The sequence below is a fragment of the Bufo bufo genome, chromosome 1 (genome assembly GCF_905171765.1).
Source record: "Bufo bufo chromosome 1, aBufBuf1.1, whole genome shotgun sequence".
NCBI classification, from domain to species: domain Eukaryota; kingdom Metazoa; phylum Chordata; class Amphibia; order Anura; family Bufonidae; genus Bufo; species Bufo bufo.
In genome coordinates this window covers 709675067-709692644 of record NC_053389.1, presented here as the reverse complement: position 1 = coordinate 709692644, position 17578 = coordinate 709675067, and positions in this window count along the sequence as shown.

Sequence of the window (17578 nt, the reverse complement as noted above, 5' to 3'; positions counted from 1 at the left end):
GCACCCTAGCAGCGACTTATCCAGCTAACCAGCATGTACATTACTTCTAAGCCTCTTATTTTGCGACTCACAGAGCCCAGATGATGACCAGAGGCAAAAGGTCAGTGAAAAAACAAAGCAAACTAGACTTTTTCTTCAATCGAGAGGGAGACAAAGATGGTGCCGACTCCACTCCCACCTCTGGTTCTCCTGCCTCAAGCATGGCCACAGCGTCTCCTCAATCTTTGCCGGGCACCGACACTAGAGGTACCTGCTCCCCTCCCATGCCCACCCCACTATTGCCACACAGTCCACCCCATGAAAATTATAAAGGGAGTAAGCCACAGAGCGCTTTGGCCCAGGCATCGTGGGAGCACAGATCCGCCCCAACCTCCAGCCCGGCAAAACCAGCCCAAGTTACAAGATGCCGCAGAAGAGAGAGGGTCTCCGGGTGGGAACATGCTGTACACCATACAAAAAACTGCGGTACTAGCCCTTCACTCCTTCCCAACATCGGAGGCACCCGCTTTGGGTAATCTGCTTAAGGAAATGCTTCTGGCCTTCGGTTCTTCCATATTGACAGACCTGGTCACCCTTGTTAAACCCCTACAAGCTTCTATATCTCAGCTGGGCGGTGGAGTCTCTCTCACATGTGGAAGACAAAATGGGCAAATTCGCCAATTCATTTAACCAACTGGTGGACTCCCACAATTCCATGTCAGACAATATGGATCTCCTAAAAGCCAAGGTCATCAACCTAGAATAGAGATCCCGGAGAAACAATATTAATTTCCGGGGTATAGGGGAAGATGTACAACCGCAGGATTTGGGATCCTATGTTCAAGATTTGATGAAACTTCTACTCCCTGCAATCTTCAAGGAAGACCTGGTGATAGACAGAATTCACTGAGTGGCAAGACCATGCCACCTCCCTGACACAGCACCAAGAGATGTCCTGGCGCGTATACATTTTTTTCCACACCAAGGAATCCATGATGGCTGCAGCCAGGAAGTATGGAGAGCTGCCAGCTCCCTTCGTTGGAGTGAAGCTGTTCGCGGACTTATCCGCCGCAACTCTGCAGCAAAGAAGACTCCTGACCCCCATCACAGCCGCCCTCAGGGACCATAACATCCCATACAGGTGGGGCTTCCCAAATAAGATCTTGATTCACAATAACGGCTCTGTCCATCCAATCTTGTCAGTGGAAGAAGGGACTAAGCTACTGGCTTCTTGGAACATCTCACCCTGTTCAGCAGCAGACCTCCATGGACCCCTGGGAAAGTGAGCTCCAACAGGCATCTGGTCACCTGGAAGTAGCGCTTAACTGTATTTACCTCGACTCTGCTCTGCGAGTGCTCCAACAGTTCTGCCTGCGCTATCTGCTGGCTCGGTCTAAACCGTGAGTGACTGACCCACCATACCTGATCAGTCTTTGATGCTGATAGTTCTACTTTCTCTGTTTTGTAATAAGTTTTATATTTGTTGTTCCTACTGACATAATTACAGCCATTTCTAAAATGTTAGTCGGTATGTTGTTTTATGTAAAGGCTCCAGTACATGTCACACTTCTTGCGACGCCACCCACTTATGCCACTCTGGGTTCAGTACATACCATGATCCACCCAACTACACCACTTCTATACTCCCAACATGGCTCTTAAAATTGCATCTCTAAATGTCAAAGGGTTGAACAGCCCCTTTAAGCGCTCACTTATGTTGAAGTGAAGAGGATGAACTGCGACATTTCTTATGCGCAGGAAACTCACCTTCTCCACTCTGATGCCAACCACATTAAACACCCTCTATTTCCATACATTATCCATTTTCATAATTCTAAGAAAAAAAGAGGAGTTCTGTTAGCGGTAAAGAACAGCATAGCTTTTATCCCAATAGCATCTTCTGTGGACACAAGATGCAGATACCGGTACATCATACAAGTGGGTTCATTTAACAATACTACTTGTACCTTGGTAATTGTCTAAGCTCCCAATAACTGCCCCCCACATTTATTTTTTTACTTCTTAAGAAAGTCAATACCATCAAATAAGGGGCGGTCATCTGGGGAGGGGACTTTAACGCAGTTCTTGAACCTATGTTGTATTCCAGTTCTAGACAGCGCTCTACTGCCTTGGAGACATTGTTGCGCCAAGAGGAACTATTTGAAATGTGGTGTATGCATCATGACACAGAAAGAGATTATTCCTTTTTCTATCCTACTTATAATTCATATTCCCGCATAGACCTTTTCCTTCTTGATAAGGCTGCACTAGATCTTGCAAAATCCTCCACAATAGAAGATATAACATGGTCTGATCATGCAGCTATTTCGTTAGAAATTTCAGGTGACTATACCGCCCAAAGCAACTTCCTTCGGCGTAGCAATACTTACTTTATGGCACACAGTAGATATAAAGAGGAGCTGAAACAAGCCCTGCTAGAATACTTCCACACTAATGTGGGATCTGTAGGCGATCACAGTACAATCTGGAACGCCCACAAAGCCTACATTAGGGGAGTTTTCATCAAGCTAAGTCACAGAGCAAAAAAAGACAGGGAACGTAAATTCACTGACACTTTGGCTAAGATACGATCTCTGGAAGCTCTTAACAAACCATCCCCATCTCAAGCGCACACAGATGCACTTCGAGTCCTTCGTATACAACTAAAAGAGTGTCTATTATACAAATATGAAAATAACTTAAAAAGAACTAAATCCCTCTATTACTCCCAAGATAGTAAAGCTAGTAAGCTGTTAGCTCAGAGGTTGAAAGCCAGAACCTCTAACTCAAAAATCCCATTCCTATTGCACCACTCAGATAGATCTAAAATTAGCTTTCCTAAAGATATATCTCAAGAATTTAAACAATTCCATGCTTCTTTATATAACCTAGCTTAGGAAGATGCTACCATCCTACCTTCACAAACCTCAATAGATTCCTTTTTGTCATCCCAGTCACTTCCTAGCCTATCCCAAGAACAGCACTCCGCCTTAACGAACCATTTAGCCTGGAAGAAGTTAGCAAGATCATCAGCTCTCTCCCCTTGCACAAATCCCCAGGACCCAATGATCTCTCTAACATGTATTACAAAACCTATGCTGATATCCTCCTACAACATTTACCTACCTTATTTAATCTATCAGCAAACCAAGGGAACTTCCCCAGGGAGATGCTAGAAGCTACAATTGTCACTATCCCTAAGCCGGAGAAACCAATGGACAGACCCCAAAATTTCAGACCTATATCACTACTTAAAGAGGACCTTTCACCAGAGGAAAGCCTCTAAACTAACTATACAGAAGTGTAGAGCGGCGCCCAGGGATCCCCCTGCACTTACTGTTATCCCCGGGCGCCGCTCCGTTCCGCCGGTATAGCCTCCGGTATGTGAGTAGTTAGGCTCCACCCAGTTGATCCTGCCGGCGTCTTCTTCTCCTATGCTGTAGCGCTGGCCAATCACAGCGCTCAGCTCATAGCCAGGATATGAGCTGAGCGCTGCGATTGGCCAGCGCTACAGCATAGGAGAAGAAGGCGGCTGCAGGATCAAGTGGGTGGAGCCTAACTACTCACATACCGGAGGCTATACCGGCGGAACGGAGCGGCGCCCGGGGATAACAGTAAGTGCAGGGGGATCCCTGGGCGCCGCTCTACACTTCTGTATAGTTAGTTTAGAGGCTTTCCTCTGGTGAAAGGTCCTCTTTAACACAGATGTAAAGATATGATGTAAAGATATACGCCAAGGCTATTGCAAACAGACTAGCTAACATTCTGCCTGAGCTTATCTCTGCCAATCAGACAGGCTTCGTTAAGGGGAGACGGCTCCATGACAATACTAGGAGAGCAATTCATATCCTAGATTATGTAGAAAAAAGAGGAGAACAGGCGATTTTTGTGACGTTGGAGGCGGAGAAGGCATTTGACAGACTAAACTGGTCATATGTATTCTCAGTTCTGGGCAAGATGGGATTCATGGGTAATATCCTTTCTTCCATCAAAGCTTTATACTCCTGTCCCTCTGCCAGGGTCTTTGTTAACAGAACACTGTCAGACCCTTTTCTTATCACTAATGGAACGCGCCAGGGTTGCCCACTCTCCCTGTTGATATTTATAATGGCTATTGAGACCCTAGCCCAAGCCATACATTCAGACTCAAACATAAAGGGGATTCACATTGGTGGTTGACCCCACTGTATATCGCTATACGCAGATGATGTGATACTGACTTTAAGCAACCCAGCCTTTAAGCAACCCAACCTCTCATATTATAAGCTAAATTAATCCAAATCCCAAGCACTCCCTCTAAACCCTCCAGATCTGACATAGGCATATCTTCAAAGTAATTTCACCCTAGATTGGCAAACCCGACAGATACAATATTTAGGAATCACCATCACCAACTCTGTCCATTCCCTATACAAAACTAATTATCTCCCATTCCTTGATAAGATCACTTCAGACTTAACTTCCCTAGCCAAACATGCTAGGGAACATGCTACTGGTCAAGGGCCTTTTGGTGACCTAAGCGTTCCTAACATTCACGATTATTTTATAGCCACATTGACATCCCAACTAAGAGAATGGTGGTCAATTAAGCCCCTTAATCAATGTGGGCAGATTGTATCGGCTCTTGTACCTTCAGGCAACCTAAATGCCTTATTAATAGCATCCCTGGACCCATTCTACACCCTCCCTCCCCATCCCTTATTACCTCAGCAATTACAAGCTGAAAACGCTTCCATGCATTTAGCCCACAAAAAAACATTCTCACTCCTAGAGAAGACGCCAATAGAAATTTTGCCATTTTTCGTTCTGGATCTAGACCTTAAATGCTAGAGGCATAACTCCTTAGCTAAAATGTCTCAACTTTTCTAAGGGGAGACCCTACGATCATTCCAGGATCTCCACCATGAATACCAAATTCCTAATAAGGATTTTTATAAATACCTTTAGATTAGGCATTTCATAAACTCAAAAGTAATCCTCCAGGTGAAGGCTAATCAGGATATCTTCCATTTATGGTCTAGATCCCCTTCAACAGGCTCTACCTTACGGCCCATCTACTTACTCATAGGCGACAAAGATTCTTTCACCAAGTCAACTCCATTTCTCTCATGGGAACAGGAACTACAAACCACGTATACTGACTTGGAATGGTCCACTGCACTTCGGTTTATCTCCTCCAACTTGAAATGTACCTTGCATGTTGAATCATTTGTGAAAAACATTTTAAATGTTTTATATGTTCCCAGGCGTCTCACATCTCTGTTGGCAGAACTGTTGGTGTAGGGGCACCCTACTTCATCTACTTTCGAAATGCCCAAGGTTAAACTCCTTGTGGCACCAAATTTTTGCAATAACCTCTGACATCACAGGTATTAGAAAAGAAAGACCAGAGATGACCAAATGGTGAGAGTGGAAACTGTGCCCACCCAATGAAACCAAAGGTCACCTATATAGATAACTCGGTACTATCTCCCGAGTGAAAACAAGCAAAAAACAAAGAACGGAGCTTATAGTACCTTTATATAAAAATAAAAATTTTATTGTAACATGATTAAAATATGAAATAAATGAATAGTATGCCGTTAAAAAGTGAAGGAGAGTAGCAGCTATCCTGGTTGGTACAGCACACCCTCTTCTTAGGTGAGTCTGTGTCTCTTTTTTTTGGCTTCATACGGCATTGGATATAGGTGGTGCTTATTGACACCTGGTCACCATTGTGGATTGCCTTATAGCACTTGCATGCAATCCCTTCCCCTTTAGCCGCACAGCCATGTTTTTTATTTCAGACTCACCTAATACTTGCTATATATTCTCTATTTTCTAATAGTTGGTCATTATACACTGCTCAAAAAAATAAAGGGAACACAAAAATAACACATCCTAGATCTGAATTAATTAAATATTCTTGGACAGTCTGTGGTGCAACATGACGTTGGTGGATAGAGCGAGACATGATGTCCCAGATGTGCTCAATTGGATTCAGGTCTGGGGAACGGGCGGGCCAGTCCATAGCATCAATGCCTTCATCTTGCAGGAACTGCTGACACACTCCAGCCACATGAGGTCTAGCATTGTCTTGCATTAGGAGGAACCCAGGGCCAACCGCACCAGCATATGGTCTCACAAGGGGTCTGAGGATCTCATCTCGGTACCTAATGGCAGACAGGCTACCTCTGGCGAGCACATAGAGGGCCTCCAAAGAAATGCCACCCCACACCATTACTGACCCAATGCCAAACCGGTCATGCTGGAGGATGTTGCAGGCAGCAGAACGTTCTCCACGGCGTCTCAAGACTCTGTCACATGTGCTCAGTGTGAACCTGCTTTCATCTGTGAAGAGCACAGGGCGCCAGTGGCGAATTTGCCAATCTTGGTGTTCTCTGGCAAATGCCAAACGTCCTGCACGGTGTTGGGCTGTAAGCACAACCCCCACCTGTGGACGTCAGGCCCTCATATCACCCTCATGGAGTCTGTTTCTGACCGTTTGAGCAGAGACATGCACATTTGTGGCCTGCTGGAGGTCATTTTGTAGGGCTCTGGCAGTGCTCCTCCTGTTCCTCCTTGCACAAAGGTGGAGGTAGCGGTCCTGCTGCTGGGTTGTTGCCCTCCTACGGCCTCCTCCACGTCTCCTGATGTACTGGCCTGTCTCCTGGTAGCACCTCCATGCTCTGGACACTACGTTGACAGACACAGCAAACCTTGCCACAGCTCGCATTGATGTGCCATCCTGGATAAGCTGCACTACCTGAGCCACTTGTGTGGGTTGTAGACTCCGTCTCATGCTACCACTAGAGTGAAAGCACCGCCAGCATTCAAAAGTGACCAAAACATCAGCCAGGAAGCATAGGAACTGAGAAGTGGTCTGTGGTCACCACCTGCAGAACCACTCCTTTATTGGGGGTGTCTTGCTAATTGCCTATAATTTCCACCTTTTGTCTATCCCATTTGCACAACAGCATGTGGAATTGATTGTCACTCAGTGTTGCTTCCTAAGTGGACAGTTTGATTTCACAGAAGTGTGATTGACTTGGAGTTACATTGTGTTGTTTAAGTGTTCCCTTTATTTTTTTGAGCAGTGTACTACAGTACATTTGGATATATTCAGTGTCATTTATTATTACATTTCTCTATTTTGATATGTGTGCAGCACCAGGATGGCGTTCTTTTTTGCTACTCTCCTTCACTTTTTAACAGCACACTATTCATTTATTTCATATTTTAATCATGTTTCAATAAAAATTATATTTTTATATATGGTACTATAAGCTCCATCACAGGTATTAGCATACAGCCTTCTCCAGCTCTGGCTCTTCTCCTTTTAAAGGTAGACAGCATTTCACTGAGATGCCGGTTAGAGGTGGTACACCTGTTCATAGCAACCAAACTGGCAATAACGAGAAACTGGAAAAGCTGTTAAATTCTGAGAAGAAGATCCTTCACAAGGGGCATACTACCTTCCTATATGAGAAAACTATGGCCCATGTGACCTCTACTTTTCCAAAATTTGAGAAGATGTGGGACACCTGGACTTCCTCGAAATATGCATTTGTCACATGAACTTTGCTCACCACTATTGTGAATTTGCATGTGATAGAGATGTGTGAATTTTATTCTATGTTTTGTATCTGTATTTGTACAAGTGCCTTCCACCCCCCTCTTTGTTTCAAGAGTGGAGAAGTGAGGGGGGGCAAAGAGCTGTGCTGTGGGCAATGTCTGGTTTCTCACCTTTGTACAGGTGTCCTCAAGGAAGGTGTATAGAGTGTGGAGGAATGCATAAGCCAATCATATGGGTTGATGATATATACCTATTATTCACTGCCTATAGAGAAGCACCTCCTTGAAGTGTCACACATGACGTATGCAGTATTCTTGTTAGAATAGACGCCATGCTGAAGATGGCGCCTACTTAATGTTTACATTAGTTCACATTCCAATGTGGTGCACATGTTAAGAGTGTTATCTCTGTTTCTCTTATCTCTTTTTTCCCTTTGACCAATGAAACAATGTTCAAGCCACAGAGAGGACTGCCCTCTTCTGAAAATGTATATAACGTTTACTCTTTGTAATAAAAGGTAGAGATTGCTTTGACCAGCGTCTCTGTCAGTGCCTAGTCTCTCAACCACGCGTGGAGATTAACCCCTGGGGGTACATTGATTTGGAGCACCAGAGTGTATCTCAAATGCCCTAATTTAGGGCTACTTCAACAGCTGGCACCCGAACAGGGACTCAAAGTGAAGGTAGCATCCAACAGCCGACCAGAAGGGCCCTGAGCTTGACGAACGGCAGAGGGGAGAGGACTGCAGCCTCAAAAGAAAGGTGAGAAAACTTTTTTATCTTATCTGCCTTTCTGCTATTTACTTCGTCATGCTCAGATAGCTCAGTCTGCTGTGAAGTGGTACCGATGTAAGTATAGTAGTCGGCTGTAATGCTGAAAGCTTAGAGTCTATAGAACCAATAGTCTGAAATTATTGATCACTCTGGTGTGTATATGTTTTGTGTGTGTCTGTGATTTATCTGAGGAGTGAGTTGAGCACAGACGGTAAGACCACAGACAAAGGGAGGGGACAGTAACCTCCTGGTTTGGAAGGGGGCGCTGTAGTGCTGAGGTGTGGGACAAAGTAAACTCCGGCTGACCTGGCCAGGGAGACGCGTGGAGCCTCATGACCCTTATAAGGGAAGACTGCGGAGATATTCTCCACCTGACCTGATCCCAGGAAGACGCGTGCGGAGCCTCATGACCCTTAGAAGGGAAGACTGCGGAGATATTCTCCACCTGACCTGATCCCAGGAAGACGCGTGCGGAGCCCGTCTGACCCTCTAGGGGGAAGACGTGCAGGGAGTCCCAACTGACTAGTCAGACGTGATAGTCAGATTTGAGCCAACCAGAGGGGAGGGTGAATCCTTTGTCTGTGGAGGAAAGGGTTAAAGGTGCTGATCACTCCTCTGTTTTGTGTGTGTCATTCTGAAATACTGCGGTTGAGATGGGTCAGTCCCACTCACATGAAGAAGGAGAATATACTGCTCCTCAGCTTGTAGCGAGAGAAGAAGGAAGTCAACATGTAAAAAAGTATAAGAAGTTAATGAAGATTGCAGGATGTGATATTAATGGAGAATTGAATGTTGAAATATTGAAAAGACTGGTACAGCGTTGTCGAGGAAAGCTGAATGATGAAGGATTATTAAGTGCAGCGCAGGCATGGCACCGAGCGGCAAGTCGATTTATGGCAACTGGAGGGACAGAAAGATGGGATGAAAAAACTAAGATGTATATGTATACTGTGGGACCAGATGAGCCACCACCCTATCATGGTGCTCACAAACAAAGGAACTCGCAGGCCCTGTTGAAAAGTGCCCTCCCCCAACAGAGACCTGACCGGTGGGTTTGTAATGTGTGCAGGCAGAAAAACCCGATACACATAACACTTGCCTGGCATGTGGAGCCCCCAGGCTTTGTAGCACCTCCTCTCTGATAACAGTAGCTGCAAACCCCTCAGCTCCCCCCCTTGTGGCTGTAGATAATGTACCGCCTCTCATCTCCTTTGGGGAAACACAGGAGACAACTCAGCCCATGCCCCTCCTGCCAGCGCCCATATATCCAGTCATAAATGCTGACGGCACCTACTACGTACCAGAAAAGGGAGTGTCACAAAGAAGAAAACTAGTGGTGCCAATCATGATGGGGGGAGGGGTGAAGAGGACAGGAGCTGCAAAATCCAACAGAACGGAAGATCAGAAAACAGACGATGAGGAAAAGGAGAGTACAGGTGTACCAGAAGGTGTAGCAGATGAGGAACCACCTGAATTGGATGATATGTCCAGAGTAGAGAAAGAGAAGGAACTGGATCTGATGGTAGCCAAACTGTCTGGACAAATAGACATCCTAACACGACAAGCCCAGACCTCAACAGCCAGGTCCAGTGAGGAGTATAAAACAGGAGGAAGATATGTTACGTTTAGCCCCACCCAAGCCACAAATTTAGTGAACTCACTCCCGGATCCAGAACTGCACCCTATGCCTTTCTACAGAGCAATAGAGCAGATAAGGAAGACGCATTCAGCTGCATGGAGGGACTTGTCTGGGCTGGTACAAATCAAAGCAGGGGACTCCTTCTGGCCCACCATGCAGCGGGAATTGAATCTCCCACCGTATGCATCAGAAGAACACTTAAAGACATATGAGTCAGTGTGGCGAAACCGACCTCGCCACTGGGTTTTGGAGAGGACTGGCTGCTGGCCTCTTGCCCCAGGATTATGGGCCATATACTAACTTTTAAACCCCTGAACCGATTCAAGTGAATTTTGGATAGGTTTGTCCCCACGTTATACGGTTTGAATTAATGTAAGTTATATGTATGGCCAATGTAAACTCACAAAGTTGTAACAATCTATAATAATTGTAACTTGTCAGCTTGGGAGGAAAATGCTGGGTGTGTTTCTATTGTGCCATTGTCCCATTGTGTGTTTAAATGGTGATGTCTGTTCTGTTGTATCTACATGTGTATTGGCGATCTCCCTTTGTTCTGAGAGATAATTGGATTGCTCCTCAGGTTGTCTCCAGACAGAGGGGAGGAGACCATGATGCATTGTGGGGATATGTTGTCCTATGTCCCAGTCTTCATTCTGGTCCTCTGGGGGCGTGAACGATTGGTTGCTGTAGTTACATTGTATGTGTTGTTAATTACTGATTGGTTGTATTTCAAACCCCTGTGGGCAGTACTATGTTTGTGGTTTATGAATAAAAGAGGCTGTACGTGAAGTACAGGCAGGCCACTGTTTGACCCTCAACACGGAGCCTTGTCTCGTTATTGGGGGGATTCACTGTATGCTGTTAGAGGACCGATTGCCAGAGGTGTAAGCTGATCCCTGTTGGCCTGCTAGCAGCTATTCGTGAGGTTCCAGTTTGGAGTGCTACTTTGTATCCAGTTCGGGACATTGGTGTTCTGCAGTAGCTGGGCCTGTCTCTCAGAAAGGGGCTTATCGCCTAAACGGATTTTAACCCCTTGTCTGCTGAAACGGTCTGTTACATTGGTGGCAAGCAGCGGGATCGTTCCTACAGCCAGAAGGACAGCTACAGGAGACACCATTTCTGTGGATTCTACAATTTAAGGACAATGCATGTCCCAGTACAGCGTCCCTGACAGCAGCAGGATGGAACCAGCAGTGTTATACGAGGAGGAGGACCTGGATGGCCGGGATGCATTAAGGAAAGGCATCTGGTACCAGGCCCTGGATAATCTACAATACCAGCGGGGTGAGAGTCTCCCCAGTGAAGAGCAGCGGTTGCAGAAGCAAGTGGCCCTGCGGATGCCCTTCCTGGGAGAGCAGCCCCTGGAGGAATGGGTGAAGGAACTAGAGCACCGGGTATGGCAGGAGCTATGGCTGGAGGATGCCTACCAGGCGCTTTGGTGGTATATGGCACAGTATATACCCTGGACAGCCGAACATGACAAGCCAGAGGGAGAGGAGTTTTATGGTCCTGGCTTGTTATGGGAGTCCTTTGCAGAGCCTGACTTCAGGAGCCCTGTACAGTCCAGACTTCAGGACATTTTCTATGAGAGGGAGGCTAGGCATGAGTGGGATGACCCCCATGAGGTAGAGCAAGACCTGGCTCCCCTAGCAACCCTGGAGTGGGAACTGGAGCAGGACTACCGAGATCTCTTCCACTCCATTGAGAAGGCTCAGCAGGACGGTAAGGTGACAGACCCAGATCCAGACCCATTCAGCTGGGCAGATATTGTAGAGTGTTACTGGGAAGGACCCCAGGTGGCCGGTAGAGATGGGACCGAGGTCTCTCCACCGGTCCTGCAGGGAATTGGGAGCCCAGTCTCCATTCCCCAGCGGCAGTGTGAAGTGCAGGGAGAGGAGAGCAGCGCCCTTCCTCCCCAGCGGCAGGCTGAGTTACAGGGGGCAGAGGTAGTAGTTCCTGCCCCCCAGCAGCAGAGTGATATGCCGGGAAGGCAGTGTGAAATGCAGGGAGAGGAGAGCAGCGTCCTCCCTCCTCAGCGGCAGGCAGAGTTACAGGGGGCAGAGGTAGTTGTTCCTGCCCCCCAGCAGCAGCATGATTTTTTGGGAATTGGGAGCCCAGTCTCCATTCCCCAGCGGCAGGCGGAGTTACAGGGGGCAGAGACAGTCGGTCCTGTCCCCCAGCGGCAGAGTGTCCAGCAGGGAATAGAGAGCCCAGTCTCCTTTCCCCAGCAACAGGACACTGTATTGGAAGCGGAGACGGTCGGTCGCCCTCCCCAGCGGCCGGAAGTATGTATGGGAGAGGAGCTTGTTACCCCCTCTCCCCAGCGGCAGCTTAACGCACCAAGGGGAGACAGTAAGCCCCACAACAGTGCAGATGGGACCGTGGTCTCTGCACTTACAGCACAGGGGGTAGAGACAGTCGGTCTCCCCCTCCAACAACCAGGCTCCAACCAGGCTTCTTCTGTGGTAGCGCTGGCACCAGGGCAGAGTACCGCTGATACCTGCCCACAAAGCAACCTCCACTCCAAGCCAGGGAGCAACACAGAGACCGAGAGTACCAGCTTCCAACACAACCTTGGTGGACTCACTGGACAGAGACAGGCTACTAAAGTCAACAGGTCCAGTATTTGGTTGTGGGTGGGCTGCCAGACTAACTCAGGTACCGACCGGCGTGAGGTCAGGTATCTGGTTAGTCTTCCCTGGGGGGGGGAGATGTGTGGCGAAACCGACCTCGCCACTGGGTTTTGGAGAGGACTGGCTGCTGGCCTCTTGCCCCAGGATTATGGGCCATATACTAACTTTTAAACCCCTGAACCGATTCAAGTGAATTTTGGATAGGTTTGTCCCCACGTTATACGGTTTGAATTAATGTAAGTTATATGTATGGCCAATGTAAACTCACAAAGTTGTAACAATCTATAATAATTGTAACTTGTCAGCTTGGGAGGAAAATGCTGGGTGTGTTTCTATTGTGCCATTGTCCCATTGTGTGTTTAAATGGTGATGTCTGTCCTGTTGTATCTACATGTGTATTGGCGATCTCCCTTTGTTCTGAGAGATAATTGGATTGCTCCTCAGGTTGTCTCCAGACAGAGGGGAGGAGACCATGATGCATTGTGGGGATATGTTGTCCTATGTCCCAGTCTTCATTCTGGTCCTCTGGGGGCGTGAACGATTGGTTGCTGTAGTTACATTGTATGTGTTGTTAATTACTGATTGGTTGTATTTCAAACCCCTGTGGGCAGTACTATGTTTGTGGTTTATGAATAAAAGAGGCTGTACGTGAAGTACAGGCAGACCACTGTTTGACCCTCAACACGGAGCCTTGTCTCGTTATTGGGGGGATTCACTGTATGCTGTTAGAGGACCGATTGCCAGAGGTGTAAGCTGATCCCTGTTCGCCTGCTAGCAGCTATTCGTGAGGTTCCAGTTTGGAGTGCTACTTTATATCCAGTTCGGGACATTGGTGTTCTGCAGTAGCTGGGCCTGTCTCTCAGAAAGGGGCTTATCGCCTAAATGGATTTTAACCCCTTGTCTGCTGAAACGGTCTGTTACAGTCAGGGGAGGAATTTAGTCAGAAGTTGGAGAAATGGGCAAGGGGGAGATTGGCTGATCAAGCTACTCAGATACAAGATATGAAGCAGGACAAAAGTGAATCCGTAGAAAAATTTGCTAACAGGATGGAACAGATGTTCTGGGATCTAGGATTCAATCGTAATGATACAGTGCAAGTAAGAATGTTATCCAGTGCCTTCGTGGATGGGCTAAAAATACCCATCCAATAAGCCTTAGAAATTGCCCGCCCTGAGTATCGGACGGTTGACCTGGAAACACTTGTAGTAATAGCAAAAAAGCATTGAGGCAGCCCCTCGAACTCATCCTGTCATGGTTAGCAGGGAAGAGCCCAGGGGGGCAGAAGAAAGATTTCAGGATCCGGCCTGGAGAGCCCATATCACCTGCTATGGATGTGGACAACAGGGGCATTACAAACGGGAATGCCCACATCGGCCAAGGGGGGGGGGGCAGAGGAGACCTCCCCAATTTCCTTGGGCACCGACCCAAACTGCCCAGGCAGTCCAACAAAAGGGGGCAGCCCCAAATCAACAGTAGGACAGGGGCAAGCCAGATCCACACGTCGGAGAGGCCATTAATACTATGGCTTTGTGTCCTCCCCAACTGTACAGCTGCAGGTGGGGGGGAACCCACACACCTTTCTTGTGGATACGGGTGCAGCCAGAAGTGTGCTCCGACTTGAAGAGATCTATGACCCGTCCTTTCTGGACAATATTACTGTAAAATGTATTGGCATTGATGGAGAGGCAAGAACATCTGTGCTGACTAAACCATTGCCTGTGTCCTCAGGTTTAGTCCTTTCTCCCACGGTCCTGTCACAATTTGTAGTGTCTACTACCTGCCCCCTCAACTTCTTGGGGGCAGACCTACTCCAAAAAATGCAAGCAAACATCCAGTTCAATGAAGACGGAACAATTATACTTTCTTCCCTCCTACAACCAGAAGAGACAGTTATGCTTGCTGCCCTACAAATAATACAGGATGAGATATCGGGAACAACTATCCCATCAGATGTAATGAAGCTGATACCTCCCCATTTATGGTCCTCAGGGCCACAAGATATTGGAAGACTAAAGGTCCAGCCGGTAGTAGTCACGGTCAAGTCAGGTGCCATCCTACCACCCAAACCCCAATATCCATTGTCAGTGGCACAAATAGATGCGGGGACTAAGCAAATCCTGGCATTCCAAGAAAAGGGAGCAATAATTAAAACAACCTCTCCGTGTAACACGCCCCTTTTCCCAGTGAAAAAGAAGGGGAAAAAAGGACAGCCAGACACTTATCGTATGGTACAAGATCTATGGGCTGTCAATGAAGTTACAGTCCTGGAAACACCAGTGGTATCAAACCCATATACCCTTTTGTCATGTGTGCCTCCAGAAGCCACCCATTTCACTGTCATTGATTTGGCAAATGCCTTCTTCTCAGTGCCACTTCATCCAGACAGTCAATATCTGTTTGCTTTCACGCATGCTGGATGCCAATATACCTGGACGGTCATGCCCCAAGGAGCACAGAACAGTCCTTATCAGTTCAGTAAAGCCATGTCTTCCATACTGGATGAATGGAGAATGGAGAATGGAGCATGATACAGTGACACTCCTGCAATATGTGGATGATTTGCTCTTGTGTGCTGATACTGCACAGACATGCAGAGAAGCTTCTGTTGCATTATTACTCTTCTTGGCACAACAAAGATTCAAGGTCAGTCTTGCGAAAATCCAGTGGTGTCAGGACAAGGTGGTTTTTCTGGGCCATTGTCTCAGCCCTGGGGCTAAACACCTGACTGAAGATAGGAAGACAGAGGTCATGAAGATGACTGAGCCTACAACACCAAAACAACTTCAAGCCTTTCTAGGACTAATCTCATACTGTCGACCATGGATTCTGGATGCTTCAATCCTCATGCAACCCTTGTATGATTGTGTTCCTACTCAGCCTTTCTACCTCACCTCTGAGGCCAAGCAATGCTTTGAACTATTAAAACAAGCAGTCATATCCTCTCCAGCCTTGGGCCTCCCAAACTACAACTTACCATTCAGACTCTACGTCAGGGTTCAGCAACCTTCGGCACTCCAGCTGTTGTGAAACTACAACTCCCAGCATGCTCCTTTCAATTCTGTGGGAGGTCAGAGAACAACCAAGCAAGTGTGCATGATGGGAGATGTAGTTTCACAACACCTGGAGTGCCGGAGGTTGCTGATCACTGCTCTACGTCATGGAATGTCAAGGATATGCCACAGGTGTGCTACCCCAACTACATGGAGGCCGCAGTCGCCCTCTGGGCTACTACTCGGCCAGGCTTGACCCAGTGGCCAGAGGAAGTCCATCATGTATCCGAGCCATTCATGCATGTCACTTGCTATTGGACAAAACAGCTGATGTTGTCCTGGGTCATTCACTTCAAATCCTGGCCCCTCATGACATATCAGCCATCCTTCAGCAGACTCAGCCAAAACACTTATCTGCAGCTAGACATCTCAGAATGCAGTGTTCTCTCTTACTTCCGGAAACGGTCACTATCGGCAGATCCATGTCCTCAATCCAGCTTTACTCCTTCCTTTCCCTCAAGGGGGGTCTCAAGAAGGAAAGGACGACAACATCGATGCCACATACTCAGATGATGAGTTTTATAACGGGGAAGCCCATGACTGCCTACAATTAATTGAACAAGAAACTGAGCCCCTATGGAACATCAAAGAAACTCCTATTCTGGACCCGGACTTGACACTGTTTGTGGATGGATCTAGATACGCAGATGAAACAGGAAAATTCCACACAGGATATGCAGTTACCTCAATGGAAACAGTATTACAGCAACAACCCCTTCCACCAGATAAATCAGCACAGGAGGCTGAATTAATAGTGCAGCACGCCAGACCTGCAGGGTATTGCGAAGTGAGGTCACGGTTATGGGCAATCGAGGGTTACTCACTGTTCATAGGAGAACCCTGGGCAGGCATGCGACAGTGAAGGAGAGGCTGACACAAAGTTCCTCTGAGGCACACTCTGTATGTAGGGACCAGGCCTGATGGTGGATGAGGTGCCCTGGATGTTGCAGGTGTTTTGAGTGCCTGGGGCAAGGTCCCTTTAAGAATCGTGACGCCAGTGCCTGTAACGGTGGCACACCGATTTATAGCAGTAATAAGTGAGGTACACAGGTAGTATAGTGAACCAAACTTTGCTTTACTTATAACAGTCCAACTTTGTACAACAAGATGGTAATGCAGTCCCTTATATCAAGTGCTTCACAAGCAGACTTATTTCAAATACTGGCAGGTATAATTCTGTGCAAGATACTCAGAGGGTAATCAACAACACACTCAGAATCAGGTTGTACCTTCTCCTCAGAAATAGTGTACACTGTTCTTTAGAACTCCTGTATGGTTTCTATCCCAAGGCCCGGATGCCTAAATGCTGGCTTTTATCCTTGGTAAATTAATCTTCCTCCCGTATTGACCCTTGCTCTCACTTTATAGTTCCTCTGCCCATCAACTTACTTATCTTAATTGGATGCAATGGCTCTGCTCGGCTTGAGGGTAACTGCAGGTTTCTCCCAGGAGGCTCATTTCTTCTACTGGGGTTGATTCTTCTTATGCTATTATAAGTTCAATAATACTCCAGGCGGGCTGTGGTCCTTCACTAGCCTCCTGGTGGCAACTAGAAGCCTGGACTATCTAGCTGCATGTCAGGAGGAGGCCCTCAGCATGTCTCTGGCTAAGATGCCCTCTCACTTCTGTGTCCACAGACTCCTGACTACAGACTCACTCCTCCCTGTCTGGGCCTGAACATTTATACTAGGGGCTCCCTATCTCCCTCTAGTGTCTAGGATGCCTAACTTCACCCTCATAGGCCTGCTATGCATGTCACAGGGGAACAATACATGTAAAAGCACATAGAAAATACATTAAAGTACATGGCTAAATATAATATCACTGTCCCTTAGGAGTAGGAGTAACACATGACCCAATTGACCCTTGTGTAGTACCCACCCCTACCTAGTGGGACACTACAATAGCTCTGACTGAGGCTTGCAAGATGGCAGAAGGGAAAACTGCAA